The sequence below is a fragment of the Acomys russatus genome, chromosome 18 (genome assembly GCF_903995435.1).
Source record: "Acomys russatus chromosome 18, mAcoRus1.1, whole genome shotgun sequence".
Classification (NCBI taxonomy): Eukaryota; Metazoa; Chordata; class Mammalia; order Rodentia; family Muridae; genus Acomys; species Acomys russatus.
The window spans coordinates 40,571,203-40,586,747 of record NC_067154.1 but is presented as its reverse complement, the minus strand read 5'-3'; the positions used below and the strand labels follow the sequence as shown (position 1 = coordinate 40,586,747).

General features: G+C 42.3%; 1 pseudogene; it reads right to left on the bottom strand.

Moving 5' to 3' along the window:
* Positions 1 to 11,292, bottom strand: part of LOC127202313 (ferritin light chain 1-like) — a 31,605-nt pseudogene extending 20,313 nt beyond the window's left edge.
* Between the last annotated feature and the right edge of the window lie 4,253 nt (positions 11,293 to 15,545).

The window sequence follows — 15,545 nt, the reverse complement described above, 5'->3', positions numbered from 1 at the left end:
CGAGCCCAGCAGAGCTTCAGAATTTGTATAGTTGGGTTCAGTCCAGCAACCTGGCTGCATTCTTGGATTTCTTACTCAACATGAGGCACCAAGATCACTGGAAACTTTAACAAAAACATCAACAACTGGAAGAGCCAGCACGCCTATGGTTTGAACCCGCAGGCTTCACACCCCTACATCAATCTATTTCTAATCTCCTGGCAAATTAGTTCAAGGCAGGGGGAGGGGGCAATCTGAGGGTACAGCTGCTCGGTCCCCCTGAGGAGATGAAGAATCCAGAGTCACCCCCAAAGCACATAGTTAAATGCCTTCTTTTTAATCTGTTTCCACTTGGCCATATGGATGTCTCTATTATAACTTGAAACACATCAAAGAGAAAAGCGACCTAACCCTTGTAGCATTCCATTATGAAACCTAATAAAAGGGACACAACTGTAAGTTACTTCAGAGGCGAACTAGTAATACACTGCTTCTCAAAAGGAAGGAATTTAGTCATCTTTAAGGCAGCTTGTGTTTCAGCCCAACCATCCAAAACATGACTTTCAAAATGGTAGCTAAGGACGGAAGGAGACAACAGATGTATTTTTCACTGTTCCTTTGCTGCACGACAAGAAAAATTTGTATATTTCTGAAGTAGCTCCCCCAAAATTTGTCAAATTTAACTACTACCATCTTTTAAAAAAAAGATGATAAAATGGCTCTCTCGTCTTTAATAAGTAGGAAACATACATTATATATACAGTCAGTCTGATGACTGAGTCAAGTACCTTCATCTTAGAGCTCCATCTGAGAGAGCTCATGTGTGTGATCATGGACAGGTCATGTGAGCGCCTCAGTTCTTAAGTGAAAGAAAATGATGGAGTGAGGTTCTGGCCTTCCACAGTGCGTCATGGAATGCATGAACACATGGCATTAGAGGTATCGCTAAAGAAATGTCATGTTTTTCTATATCTTAGAAGCACAGTAACCGAACAAAATGGAGTCTTATGACAGAATTGCTCACACTTTTTGACATACTAATCACCATTATAAAGGTAAAATCATATAAAACAATATCTAAATTTTCTTTACCACGGGACTCTTGTTTTAAAATATCAGCAGTTTAGCAAAATCTATGGTGCTTCCAGCTCCAAGGTTCCATTTTTTGACCCAAAGTGACTAATTGCAAATTGGCTTGTATACAAAGGTCATTACCAGAGCAGTTATCTATCAGCTTTGCAGTGTTGTATCTCATGGGTGGATATGTGGAACTACAGAACAGAGAAGACATGGAAGCAGTGTTTTTCTGTTCTCACATATTCTCCCAATTTGGTAGGGAGAGGTCATCTTTATGTGTATGGCTTTGGTTAGACAGATAAGAAAGACTTGAGACTCATCAAGATGTACATTGTGTTACTCACTCCGGGTTTTGTACATTTTCTCTCCTTCCTTTCTTTTGAGACAATATGCCATCCAAACAAGTGGCAGTGTCTGCATATCTGTTCAGTATTTTATTTGCCGCATATCTAGCATTCATTTTGCAGAATGTGAACGCCAGTTTAAATTAGACATATTTATTGTATTGTATTGTATATATTATATATTTTATGTACATGGGTGTTTTGCCAGCATGTATGTATGTATGTGTACCACATGACTGCCTGGTGCCCATGGAGAACAGAAGAAGGTGTCACATCCCCCAGGACTGGAATTATAGACAATGGTAAGCTACTATGTGCCTGCTGAAAATTGAACCTGGGTCCTCTGTGAAAGCAACACTAGCTCTTAAGCACTGAGCCAACTCTTTAGCCCAAATACACCTTTTTTTGAATATTTAAATTCATTAGAGCCAATTAGAGCCCTATTCTCTAACTAGAATACTCTTCAACACCCTGTAGTTGTGTACGGTTGGCCCATTTCATATTTCGTTCTCTTTTGTGATTATAATTCAGGCACTGTTAGAAAAGCAGCAATACAACAGGTTTTTTTTTTTAATGTTGCCAATGACAACTCGCTAGCACTCCTTCATCTCCCAAACTGAAAAGGGATAAAAATTTCCCAGGACAAATGTGTATATACAGCAAAGGGTTAATAACATATAAAGTAGATTCATGTTTTAATTATAAATAAAAATTCATGATACATATTTTTGTTAGCAGTTCCTCGCCTGTGTGAATCCAGGTGACGTTACACTGTAAGGTATAATGTGAGGCTGTGAGAAGGCTCCTCTCAGTTCTGCTGCAAGGAACATTATTGGCCTATCACTTCCACTCCTCCTGACTAAAGCCTTCCCGGGTAGATTGCTTTGGTAAGTGACTGGCTTTGATTCTACTGTTAAAAGTGCACTGCTGTGACTCTTCATTCTGACTACTTCCTTCCCCTCTCTGTCACCAAGGTAAGACCTACACTCCTCTCTGTCTGTTTCTCCTTCTCTCTCTCTCTCTCTCGCTCTCCCTGTCTCTCTCTGTGTGTCTCTGTCTGTCTGTCTCTCTATCCTCTTTCTCTATCTCTCTCTGTCTCCCTCTCTCTCTCTCTCTCTCTCTCTCTCTCTCTCTCTCTCTCTCTCTCTCTCTTTCTCTCTCTGTCTCTCTTTCTCTCTCTCTGTCTCTCTGTCTCTCTCTTTCTCTCTGTCTCTGTCTCTGTCTCTCTGTCTCTGTGTCTCTCTCTCTCTCTCTCTCTCTCTCTCTCTCTCTCTCTCTCTCTCTGTCTCTCTCTGTCTGTCTGTCTCTCTCTCCCCTCATTAGTACTTACCCCAGCACATCTCTATCTTATATGACTGATCTTACATTGCTTATTGCTTTGGAGAGGGCAGAAGCTACTATTAACCAAGTCCATACTATTGGAAACTTAGACTATTTTACTTTTTAAGTTTTGGGTTTTAAAAAATCCAGCTTGAGGCACTAAAGGTCTGTATTTCCAGAACTGTGGAGGTTGAGACGGGAGAGTCAGAAGGCCACAGTCATCCTTGGCTACACAGGCATTCAAGGTCAGCCTGGGACCTATAACACTCCCATCTCAAAACAAAGAAACTAAGAAATATGCCTAACTATTTTAGAGCATTTTAAAGTAAATTGGAAAACTACATTCTAAAAGTCATTGCATTTCTAATACTTCTCCCTTATACTTTTTTTTAGTGATACTTTGTATCTGTGTCAGTGTTATGTGGGCATGTATGTATATCATATATGTACTTAAGATCCTAACTGGGGTCCTTATGCTTGCAATAAAGGCACTTTACTGAGTGACCCATTTCCCCAGCCCCATTCTGAGTGAATTTTTATTTTTTATTTTTTTACCTCCATAGATTATTAAATAATTTTTGAATTTCACTAATTACTAACAAAATAAACTTCAAAAGGTAAATTCTATCTTCAGTCATAACTCTTAAATCTCTCTCACATTTACACACAGACTATATTCAGAAAATCCTGTGTGGAGATCAGCACATTGTAAAAGCAAAGTGGGGAAATGTGTCTGCTGGATGAAATTCTGTGGAGCCAATTATGGCGAGGAGCAGCTCACGTTGCTGCGAACTCATGGCCAACAGCTCACAGAATCTGCCCAGTGATAGCAGAGGAATTCTGTGTGGGCTTGTGCATTCATTTACTTTCCAAAATCATCCCATCTGCAAGCACGAGACATGCTCTATCTGTTTCTGCTCATTAGGAGACCAGACTCAAGCCAACGTGCTCATGGACTTCCCAGGCTGTGTCCTTGAGGCGTGAGTCATCCATTTCAGTTAGCCCCACCAAGTTTGGAAATGGACGACCCACACATGTCTGCCGAGTTGCCTGTTTTAATTTACAGCTTAGGAAAACATAATATTTTATTGGCTGACACTAAATCAGGCACCCTAAACAATTAGATACTTGGGGAGTAGGAGGGGAATGCATGTTTTAAAGCTTAGCTCTAATTTATTTTTATTGAATCTTCAACCGTTGGGGGTCAAGGAGAAAACTTTTCCAACTTTAAGTAAAGTTGACCTGTTAAGAAATGCAATATAGAATTCTCACCTTTCTATACTGAGTCTCAAGTAAAAGATGAGCTTCCAAGAGTACACTTTAAGTAAATCACTTGCAGTTTATGCCAGTTTCTCATACAAACAATGTTTGTTTCCTGTTCATTTTAACAGGCAACTCGTGGTTAACAACTGTATTTTCAAGTTACAATGAAACCCCAACTAAGGCCATGATGGAGTTGTGAGGAGTTACAAAGAAGGCTCAGCCCTCCACCCAGGGTCTCCCGAGCCACTGCAAACCAGAACTGAAAACCATTTAGGTCCATTTAAAAGCTCCAAAGTATCAAGTGCCTTTTAAGGGGCACTAATAGAGGGAGCTCCACATCTGCATTACTGACTTGAGCAAAACAAAGGAAATGAAGCCCTGTGCCTGATGGCAGGATCAAGGCAGGAGGCAGACTTTCAGAAGGTTACACATCAGTTTTCCCAGAAAGTGTATGCCATTTTATCTTTCAGTGTCTCTCTTTGAAGCAATAAGCCATGGAGAGTAGTGTGTTACTATCTTCACAACAGTCTACCATTTTGACTAAAACTTCTAGTCCATTAACAATAGAAGGGCAGAGTGTGTGCTCGTGTGTGTGTGTGTGTGTGTGTGTGTGTGTGTGTGTGTGTGTGTGTGTGTGTGTGTGTGTACATGTTCATTGTAGTTGTTTAGAAAGTACTATAGCGAACAGGCTACTCTTCAGCACTCAGACGCTGTCACACATGCACAGAATAAAGTCAGTCTGTTAAGTAGCGACAAGAATGCACAAATTCTGGTTCCTATTGGAGCAACTAAATCGTTTATATTGAGCTTTGGAGACCAAGTGATTTCAAACAATTTCTCTAGTTAAAAGTACAATGGTGGTGGGCCAGAGAGATGGCCCAGAGGTTAAGGGCACTAACTGATCCTCCAGAGGTCCTGAGTTCAAGTCCCAGCAACCACATCGTGGCTCACAACCATCTATAATGACATCTGGCACCCTCTTCTGGCATGCAGGTATACATGCAGCCAGAGCACTGTATACATAATAAATAAATAAGTAAGCCTTAAAAAAATACAATGGTGAAACACATTCAGTTGTTATCAATATTCACAAAAGCTGACCCACTTATGACGAATGCATGCCCTCAGCTACCTAATTGTCCCATGAGTTTGGATTGGATGAGTTCCTGTTCTGCACTAAACCATAACACTGATACTTTAAATGTGCAGAATTCAATATCATATTTGTCCCAAAACAGGGTACATTTTACAGGAAGGAAACGGTTTTGTTTGTGGTGGCACAATACTAGCATCTGGGGCGGGGGGGAGCCATGAACTGCTCTCCAGAACTTCTAATATGTCCTAATGTGTGATGGCTGGATAACTTTGCTAATCAGCTGACTGTAAAATTAAGACGGATTATCCAGATGCTTCCAAAAGATTCACAGAGATCCCTTTTGTGATGTGATGTGATGTGTGTGTGTGTGTGTGTGTGTGTGTGTGTGTGTGTGTTCCCATGTGTGTTGGAGAAGATGTGTGAAAAAGAGACAAACATAGCTCTCCCCCTCGTATATTGAGACAAGGTGGCTCATTGTTTTGACTCTCTAGCTAGCCAGCATGCTCTGGGGAGTCCCACAGTAGTCCTTAAATGATGAAAAAGCCAAAGAGTTAGATGGAAGGGAAAGGCGTTTTGAAACTTACCTGGAAATTGTTGACACTGAACATGGAAAGAGTCAATGAGTGAATGTCTGGGGAGTGGGGAAGGCAATAAAATGTACACATGAATGCACACACCACCACCACCACCACTTCTACCACCTCCACCACCCACCACTACCACTACCACCACCACCACCACCATCACCACCTCCACCACCTCCACCACCACCACCACCACCATCCCTACCACCTCCACCACCAGCACCACCATCACTACCACCACCACCACCACCACCACCAATCCTCCAGAAGGTGACAGCTGTGTCTACATATTGTTTTAGCACCAGAGAAGCATAAGGTTTTGTAACAGCAATGAGAAGAAAGTATGTTCTCACTTATAAGTGGATAATATCCATATAGTACTGTAGGCTCAATTTTCTTATATTTTATTACGAACTTATTAACTGAGAGCACCTTCACTTATAACCCGACTAACCTAAAAAATAGGAGATTAAAGAATACAATAATGAAACTGTAAGGATATCAGTTCCAAGGAACGATTCCCCTGGCGTAATCAGCAGGATTTCTTCTGCTGGAACCTGGAACAACCAGAACCCAGATCCTCAGCGGGAGCCCAGAGCCCTGAGCCCTGAAGGCTTCCCTCGAGCAATTCTCTCTAGGAACATCTCAAAGTGGAGCAATGAACAACCAAAACTATCCTAAGACTCCAGAGGCCCCACCTCTTGTTTTTGGTTCACTTTTATATCTCCTCTCGGAATTTGTTCAAGAATGTTTTTCAGCTGGTTAACAACCAATCTCCCCCACATGGTGGTTTGAATTCTAAGGGGATAAACATCACCTGCTCTCTCACAAGCCCTTTTCTCATCCCCCACTTGTGATCTAGACAACAACAACAAAAAATGTTTATCTTGCCTTCATAGTACAGAATAACCACACTACAATCCACAGATCCAAAGAAACTAAATAACAAGGAGGGCCCAAAGGAGGATGCTTGAATCTCACCAGAAGGGAGAATAAAATAGACATTGGATATGGACGAAGAGAGAGAACTTTGTGGGAAAGGGAATGGGAAGGGAAATGAGAGGATCAGGTATGGGGAGAGTGAGGGTAGGAGGTGAAAGAGCTGGGAGAAGAAAGGGAAAATGATGAAGGGGGTATCTCTGGAATAAGTTGGAGACCTGCAATAAGGTAGGCTCCTGGAAGGATATGGGGGTGATTCTAGCCAAGACTCTTAGTAACAGGGGATTTGGAGAGTTGAAGTGGCCACCTCCTATAGCCAGACAAAGCTTCCAGTGGAGAGAGGGAAACACCAAGGCACCCACGAAACATTCAATCCAAAATTTACCCAGCCTACAAGATGTGCAGAAATAAAAATGGAGCCAAGATTGAAGGAATGGCCAACCAATGACTGGTCCAATTTGAAACCCACCCTGTGAAAGAAAGCCAATCCGTGACACTATTAATGATACTCTGCTATGCTTGCAGACAGGAACCTAGCATAACTATCCTCTGAGAGGCTCCACGCAACAGTGGATCAAAACACATGCTAATACCCATAACCAAACATTAGGCAGAGATTCAGGAGTCTTGTGGAAGAGTTGGGGGGAAGGCTAGAGGGATCTAGAAGGTACAATAACTCCACAAGAAGACCAACAGAGTCAACTAACCTGGGCCCATGGCGGGGGCAGAGGGCTCACAGAGACTGAACCACTGGACCTAGACCCCATGCAAATGTAGCTGATGGACAACTTGGTCTTCATGTAGGTCCCCTAGTAAGTGGATACAATTGCCTGCTTTTGTATCACTTTCCCCTAGCTGGTCCACCTTGTCTGGCTTCATTGAAAGAGGATGCACTTAGTCCTGATGCCACTTGATGAGTTCGAGAGAGGCTCCCCTTTTCTGATAAGATGGGGAGCGGGAAATGGAAGAAGAGGGTGGGATCAGGAGGAGGGGTGGGAAGGAGCTGTGATTGGAATATAAGGTGAATAAATAAATTATTAATGGGAAATTGTTTTAAAGAAAAAAATTATTAGTTCAGTGACTTGAATTTTTCAAAGAATGCACATATATGTATCTTTTATATATTTACACATATATGTGCCATATGCTGTGTTAATATGTGTGTTTCTATTGAATGCTATTAAGTTGTGTTTTTTAATTATGAAGACAAATTCTAAATTTGGTTAAGAATTAATTTTAGGTGACTTTTCTTAGATGACTATAAAATAAAATGATTATGGAGAATCACTCAGAAATTTTAAAATCTTACAAAGTAAATTATTTCTATCACTTAAAATATAACTATTTCCTGGCATGATGATGCATACGTTTAATCCCAGCACTTTGGAGGCAGTGGCAGGAGGATCTCTGTGTTTGAGGCCAGGTCTACATAGTGAGTTCCAGGACAGCCAGAGCTATATAGTCTCTCTCTCTCTCTCTCTCTCTCTCTCTCTCTCTCTCTCTCTCTCTCTCTCTCTCTCTCTCTCTCTCTCTCGTTGTCATGTGTGTGTGTATGTGTGTGTGTATGCTTGTGCATGTGCGTGCATGTGTGCATGTGTGTTGATGCGCATGTTTAAGAATCCTATGATCTAATGTGCAGGTCTGGGGTCGACTCTTGGAATTTGCCACCCACTCTGTTGAGACAGGGTCCTTTGTTTCTGCCACTGTGTTGTATGCTCCAGGCTGGTAGAAGATGGGGATTCTGCTGTCAGGTTGGAGTGCTGGGACTACACACCACATCCAGTTTTCTGTGTGAGACTCAGGTGATAAACAGATTTTCAGGGTCATTCTTTTGCTCACTGAACCATCTTCTTTCTTGGCCCATTCTCCTCACTTCTTGGGGGAGTTACGTGGCTAAAGACGTGTCTCTAGAGAGAAAATGGCTGCTGATGGCTGGCTCTTCTAGAACTACAGCCTGTGTTCCTCTTGATTCAGCCACTTATTGGATGTATAAAGATGGATGGCTGTTCTAGCACATCTGGCCGTATTTGTTCATGTGTTAAGTACCAATAGCCAGAGTACCTAGCTTACAGAATAACTCTGAGGATTAAGCAGGACTAGAGGCTGCTCATGAGACAGTGTGCATTACTCTTTCATTTAAATCTAATCAAAATACTATAAATTAAAAAAAAATAACTTCATTAAATTATTTGAATGTGTCTCTAGTTTGAACAGACAAAGCATTTCAGTGTGTGGATTAAAAAGCTAATACCTTTTTGGCCTACATCCTTACATCTTATGAAGTCTGCCACTGTGTCTTATAAAAATTGTTGCTTGATGGCTTCTAGTTTTTTGTTATTACTGTTATTTACTTTAAAACTCCAAAATTCTTAGTAAAACTGTGACTCATTATATTATGATTAGGTAGGAAGAAGCCCAAGTTTCCCAAAATTATGAAAGATAAAGAAAAGAAGTTTTAAATTCTCAATTCCCAACAAATTCAAGGAACTTTCCAATGGAATGTGGGTGAATTTTCTTAATTGTTATGAGCTTCCTAACCAAAGCCTAAAGGTATTTTTTTTCAAATTCTTCTACTACGATAATGATGCCTTGAATTCTGCTACATAGCTCACACACACACACACACACACACACACACACACACACACACACACACACACACACACAAATAAATAAATAAATAAATAAATAAATAAACAAACAAACACAAAAAACCACAACCAGATAGTATAAAAATACCACTTTCTGTAGCAGGGGCCCTCTCCGACTCTGATGCTTCCCTTTGGATCCCATTTCCCTTAGCCAGGCTCCCTTGTGTGGCCTCAGTGGGAAAGGGAAAGGATGTGCATAGTTCTGCAAGGACTTACCGTGCCAGGGCGGGTTGGTGCCGAAGGGACCTCTCCCTCCTCTGAGGAGAAGGAAAGAGGAGAATGAGGGGAAGGAGTGTGCAGAGGGGACTGGAAAGAGAGGAGAGGGCTGTAATCAGGATGTAAAGTGAATAAGTAATTTTTTAAAGAACAAAAAATAAGAACACAAAACAAAAGCAAAACAAAACAACAAAAACAAAAACCCAGTTTCCTTCTTTCCAGAGCAGGAAAACTAAAGGACTTGATTTGAAATTTTAGTCAAAATGCAACAGCCTCAACTGCCCTCTAATTTGGACCTTGCAATTCACTTACACACGAAAGTGGTATCCATCTTTCTGGACTATAATATGATACCATCTACAACGTCCACACTTGAAAAAAAATAAGAATTTTATTTGTTTGTGTTCACTTCTTTTTTCTCTCAGTGTTTTGAATGAGTTTACAGGTTTTTTTGGTTGGGCCACATGCATAACTATTTTCGACAATATGTGGCCCACACGGTGGACACCTTTGGATAGAAAGGATTAATAATCAGACCCTGCAGGATTCATCCCTGCAACACAGTCTGATGGTCTCTCTGGTGTCAATCTCAAGAAAGGAAGAGAAGAACAGGAGCCTCCAGAAACGATGTAGCTGGAAAACAGAAAGAGTGAGCACAAGATGAAGACACTGTATTCATCTTCTCTCCTAGGATGCAGTCCCGTAAGGCTAAGATGACCAGTGTATCTGCCACAGAAGAGGTGCCATGTTCCAAACAAGCAGCCACTCCCCTCCCCCACCCAAGAATCCAGCTAGGAAGGTCTTGTCATCCTCTTGTCCCATTTTACAAGTGAAGGCCAAGACTCAAGTTGGCTAACAAACTTGTTCAAGGGTCCTAGCTGTAATTTAGTGGAACCAGGATCTCAACCTTAACCCATCAGATCCAAAGCCGTTGTTATCTCGACCACCATCCCAAACCGTGTGCCAGCATGTAACATTCCAGAACTGTGCCAGTATGCTAACATCCAGGAAGTGCTTGTCAAATCTGATTTAGAAACATGAGCAGAAAGCATGAGGGAGCAGAATTCTTACACTAGATGCAACTGTTAGAGGAAGGAAATAACACATGTGCAAGACTTGGGTGGGAATTTTGTACCAGCTGAGGACGTACACCTGATGAACAGAGCAAGGAAGGGAAGACCTAATAATACAAGTTTCTGGGAGCTAAAAAGATGGTTTTAAGGAAGTGTTTCCCCGAGAAAGTAGTGGAAGCCATCAGTCTCATTGGAGCTAATATTAATGGTCAGAACAAGTCCATTTTTTCAGTTCTGTGAGGTCTCACTGTGGGGTGCATGAGACTCCTAATTAGCTCAAAGCTACACAACACAGAATAGAACCTAGATAAATGTTCACCAATGTCCTGATGTAAAGCATGGCTTGGTGGCTAAGAGCACTGGCTGCTCCTCCGGAGGGCCAACGTTCAGGTCTCAGCATCCATATAGTCGCTCCAGTCACAGGGGATCTAATGCCCTTCTTTAGCCACAGTGGACAAAGGATGCACAGGCATGCATGCAGACAAAACACCCGTACACACAACTACACAAACAAACAGAAAGCTGTGCCTTTTCATTTCTGTTCCCACTAACTGCCTTACCTCCTGAGAAATGCCTTTCTCGCTTCTTACCTGTCACCAGGTCATCACAGTCATTATTAGCTCTTTGATTATCTCTGTCACAGCCATCATCACTACCAAGTTCCCCAGATGTATTAATGTACCCTTGTGGTTTGTGAAACGTGAGTGTCACCTCAGGTGAAGACCGGACCCTTGTGAAGGAAAACACCATCCTTGTCTTGTAGGAGTTGAGCCATCTGTAGCCCCCATCTGCGTTAAGCTTGCCCGCCTGCTTTCCCCCTTCTACAGCTTGCTCCCATCTCCTTACATTTGTATTCAAACTGTTCTCTACTTAAGGTGCTTTCCCTTCCAAGGCAAGAAGCTCTCCAAGAAGCTTTTCACAGACCCTTCTGAAGCTGCAGTTTCTCTGTCCTAACCCCTTTAATCTGCATGTCCTCCACATGGATTAGCACTGGTTGCTAGTTATTCTAATAGTGCACATAGTTGTCATAGAAAAAGTTAGTAAATCTTTGCTGATGGAGTGAATGAATGAGCCAATTTATAGCGATCACAGGCTGGCTTGCAAGAGTTACCTGCCTTTGTCTTCTGCTGGAAAAGGGACACCGACGTCAGTGTGCCTATTAACAGCCTCCCTGGGCTTTTCACAGTAAATCTTACGAAAGAGACACTCGCTGTAAGTCCTCTGTCCAAGGTGTTAAGAGTGAGTGAGTGAGTGAGCAGTACTTAGCTCTAAAAAGAATATCAACATCCTCACTTCTAAGGCTCAGGGAACATCACAGAAGAGAGAACATAAAGAATTAAGAGCTGAAGGATAAGGAGAAGAGGGCTTTGAAATACTACTTTCTATACGCAACATGGCTGTTGCAATCATGAACTCAAAGCAACTGTGCTTGCCTCCACAACACTGGGCCTGTCAACAGTTAGTCATAGGTTTAGGGAGGGGCTCATGGGACCCAGTCTGTGCATGGGGAACTCTTGGTTATTAGGGAATGGAGAGTATTGTCTTCTGTTGTACAGCACTGATGAGCCTGCAGGTTCTGGTGGATAGTCCCACGCCCATATGTATATGGATGGTTAAACTCCATGTGTCACAAAACAAAAAGACAATGAGTATGGGTAAAGGATATATGGGGGAGGAGGGTTGATGAAGGCAGAAGAAGATAACAGAAGATGGGGGAGTAAGTGCAATTAGAATGGATTCCCTCATTCATATACAGCTATGAAACTGTCAGAAAAGGAACAAGAAGCTCAAAGGCAGTATCCCAAAAGAACTTTAGAAAACAAATGCTAAGAAAAGGTTCTGACCAAGAAGAGACTTGATACCCTATGAGCATATACAGGGGGAGGAGGTCCCCCTCAGTCACAGTCATGGGGGTGGGGAGTGAGGGGAAAATGGGAGGGAGGGAGGAATGGGAGAATACAAGGGATGGGATAACAATTTAGATGTAATATGAATAAATTAAAAAAATATATTTAAAAAAAGAAAAAATAAAAAGTTCTGTATGAGAGTCACTTTAGCAGCAAGACTAAAGAATAGGTGAATGTTACAAAGCTAGACTGACTGCTCTGAATTCACTTGTGAACAAAATTAAGAAAGAACAGCATGGCCATCACCCTGGAGTGAAGAGTAAAAGGTCCTGGTTGAGGCTGGTGAGGTGGCTCTGTAGGTAAGGTCACCTGCCACCAAAGCTTGGCTACCTGGAATCTATGTAAAGGAAGGAAAGAACCAACTCTATACAGTTTCCCTCTGGCCTCCACATGCTATTACACATGTTCTCACACACACACACACACTCTGAACACACAGATACAGGCACACAATAATAATAATAGCGATAATGATGATGATGAATTTAAAAAAATAAGCATTGGTTATTGGAAATTTGATGTCATTTCTTCCCTCCTCGTTTGATGACACTATAAAGTGATTTGAGAGCTCAGTATGAGCATGTTTTTTCTCTGTTGCTCTCTTGTGATCCTTATGCCACTCCGGGATCTAAAGTTCCAGCAGGTGACAGAACAGAAACTGTCCGTCCTATTGGTATAGTTAGTGACCACACAGGGTCAGTTCTTGACAGTCCTGTTGCTTTATCCATGTTAATTAGCTGGCTTGGGTTGTCTTTATTCTCTTGTTTAGGCATATAGTTATGAAAGTAGGTGTAATACATCCCTGTTTGTTTAAAGCTTTGAAACCAAATCCTTAAATTTTTCAATGGAAAAAAAAACCATGAGAATCTAAAATCCAAATAAAGAAACTGAAGGTATTTTATGTGAATATTTTGCCATCTATGACACAGAATTTAGACACTGTCCTCTTCCTAGACCCTGCTCTTAGCCATCCCTGAGGCAATTAGTGGCCCCTTTGTGCTAAACCCCTATGACTGGCACACAACTTTCTCTTGTGGCGCCTCTTAATTTTTTAATTTTATTTTGTTTTATTTTTTGTTTGAGACAAGGCCCTCCATGTTTTCTAGACTAGCCTCAAACTTTCCATCCTCCTGCTTCCGCCTGACCAAGTGTTAAGATTATAGGAGTGTGCCATCATGCCCTGCCTACTGTAACTAGTGATGCTCACATGTTTTATGTTCACTTATCTGTTCATCTCCACACCCATGGTGCCTGTTTATGTTTCACACCTGCTTCGAAAGCTGTGGGACAGTCAGTTCCCCACTTACCACGTGAATTCTCATCCTGCCCTCCCTCCAAGAACAGAGCAAACAGCAGACTGTGAACAGGTAAGAGGTGACTTTTGTTTGTCATATGGAAAGTAAGTTGCTTCCCAAGGATGACGACTCTCTAATAGCACACATCTGAACTCGGGCTGTTAAGCAGGAGCTTGCCGGCAAGTGTCACTGCTACAGCAGTAGTTTTCTGCAGAGCAAGTGTGCAGAGAGCTGGTCAGGGCCCAGACTAGAGTAGCAGCCAGATCTGGCAGGTCTCAGAGGCTCAAGGCAGGGATTCTGGATCCCCAAGTGGGCTAGTGGGAGACAGCCAGAGTCCCACTACCTGTGTAGGGACTCTAGTGATGGACCTGTCTCTGGAAGGTCTCAGACATACTTTTCTTCTTTCTCCAATAAGATCTGGGGGATAAATTGTTGTCCACAGCCTGCAGCAGACTTCTGGCTCAGAACCAGTGTTGTAGTGGTAAAATCGTTTGTGTTTGTGGTGCACCTTTTCATCCTCGACCTGATTGGCTGAGTTGTTTGTATGCAAATGAGAACTAAAATGGGGCCGGTCAGAAGAAAGCTGTTCAAACCGAGGAAGGAAGAGAGAAAGCCCATCCTCCTTCCCCAGTGCTACAGCAGAAAGGAGAAAGTAGAAGGAAAACAAACCAAAATATGACTTGTCCATCATTTCTTGGCTCCGATTGCCTCTGGGACAAAAACAGTCTATTTTGCTTGTATTTGGGCCTGTTTGGGGCTACTGGGACCTTTGTTCCCAGGTGCTGCAATGAAAGGTAACCCATGATCTCCACTGCTGCTATCTAATTGTTCTTTGGGCTGTCAAACACAGCCTGCTGTTGGCACCCAAGGAGGAACATTTTCACTTCTATCACACCAATCAATGAATTCCAACTCTGGGAACCTTCCACCACCAGCTTATTTTGGGGGCTAGTGGCAGCAGAAGGTGGGAAGAGACACCTCGAACAGACTACTAACTCTATCAATTAATATACATATTTATTTTGAAAACATAGAAAACAGAATGGTTAAAAAGGAAATCATAGTCACCCTTAGATACAGAGACAGCCACTGCTAATATTTTTATTGTATCTTGCCATGCCATTATGCTTATTTTGTTTATTCTTCTTTATTTATTATTTATTTACTTTACATTCCAATCGGAGATCCCATCTCCCCTCCCAGCCCCTCCCTTTCACCTCCCATCTACCTATGCCCACCTCCTTTTTTCCTCAGAGAGGATCTTGATCGATTAAGGTAGGACTGGGTGCATCTTCTTTGGCTGAAACTAGACAAAGTCATGCATTTGGCAGAAAGGGTTCCAAAGGCCAGCAACAGAGTCTGAGACAGCCCCTGCTCCTGCTCTTAGAGGTCCCATATGAGAACCAAGCTGTACATCTGTTACATATGGAGAGGAAGCCGAGGTCCATCCCATGCATGCTCTCTGGTTGTTGGCTCAGTGTCTGTGAGCCCCTATGGGACCAGGTTGATTGGTTTTGTAGTTTTTTTGTGCTTCCCTTGACCACTCTGGCTCCTTCATCCTTCCTTCCTTCCCCTCTTCCACAAGATTCTCCAAGCTCCGCCTAATGTTTGGCTGTGGGTCTCTCTGCCTCTGCTTTCATCAGAGGCTAGGTGAAGCCACTCAGATGACAATTATGCTAGCCTCCTGTCTGTGCGTATAGCAGAATATTATTAATAGTGTCAGGGGTGGACTCTCTCTCAGGATATAATACACAAGTTGGACCAGTCATTGGCTGTCCATTCCCTCACTTTCTGTTCCTTC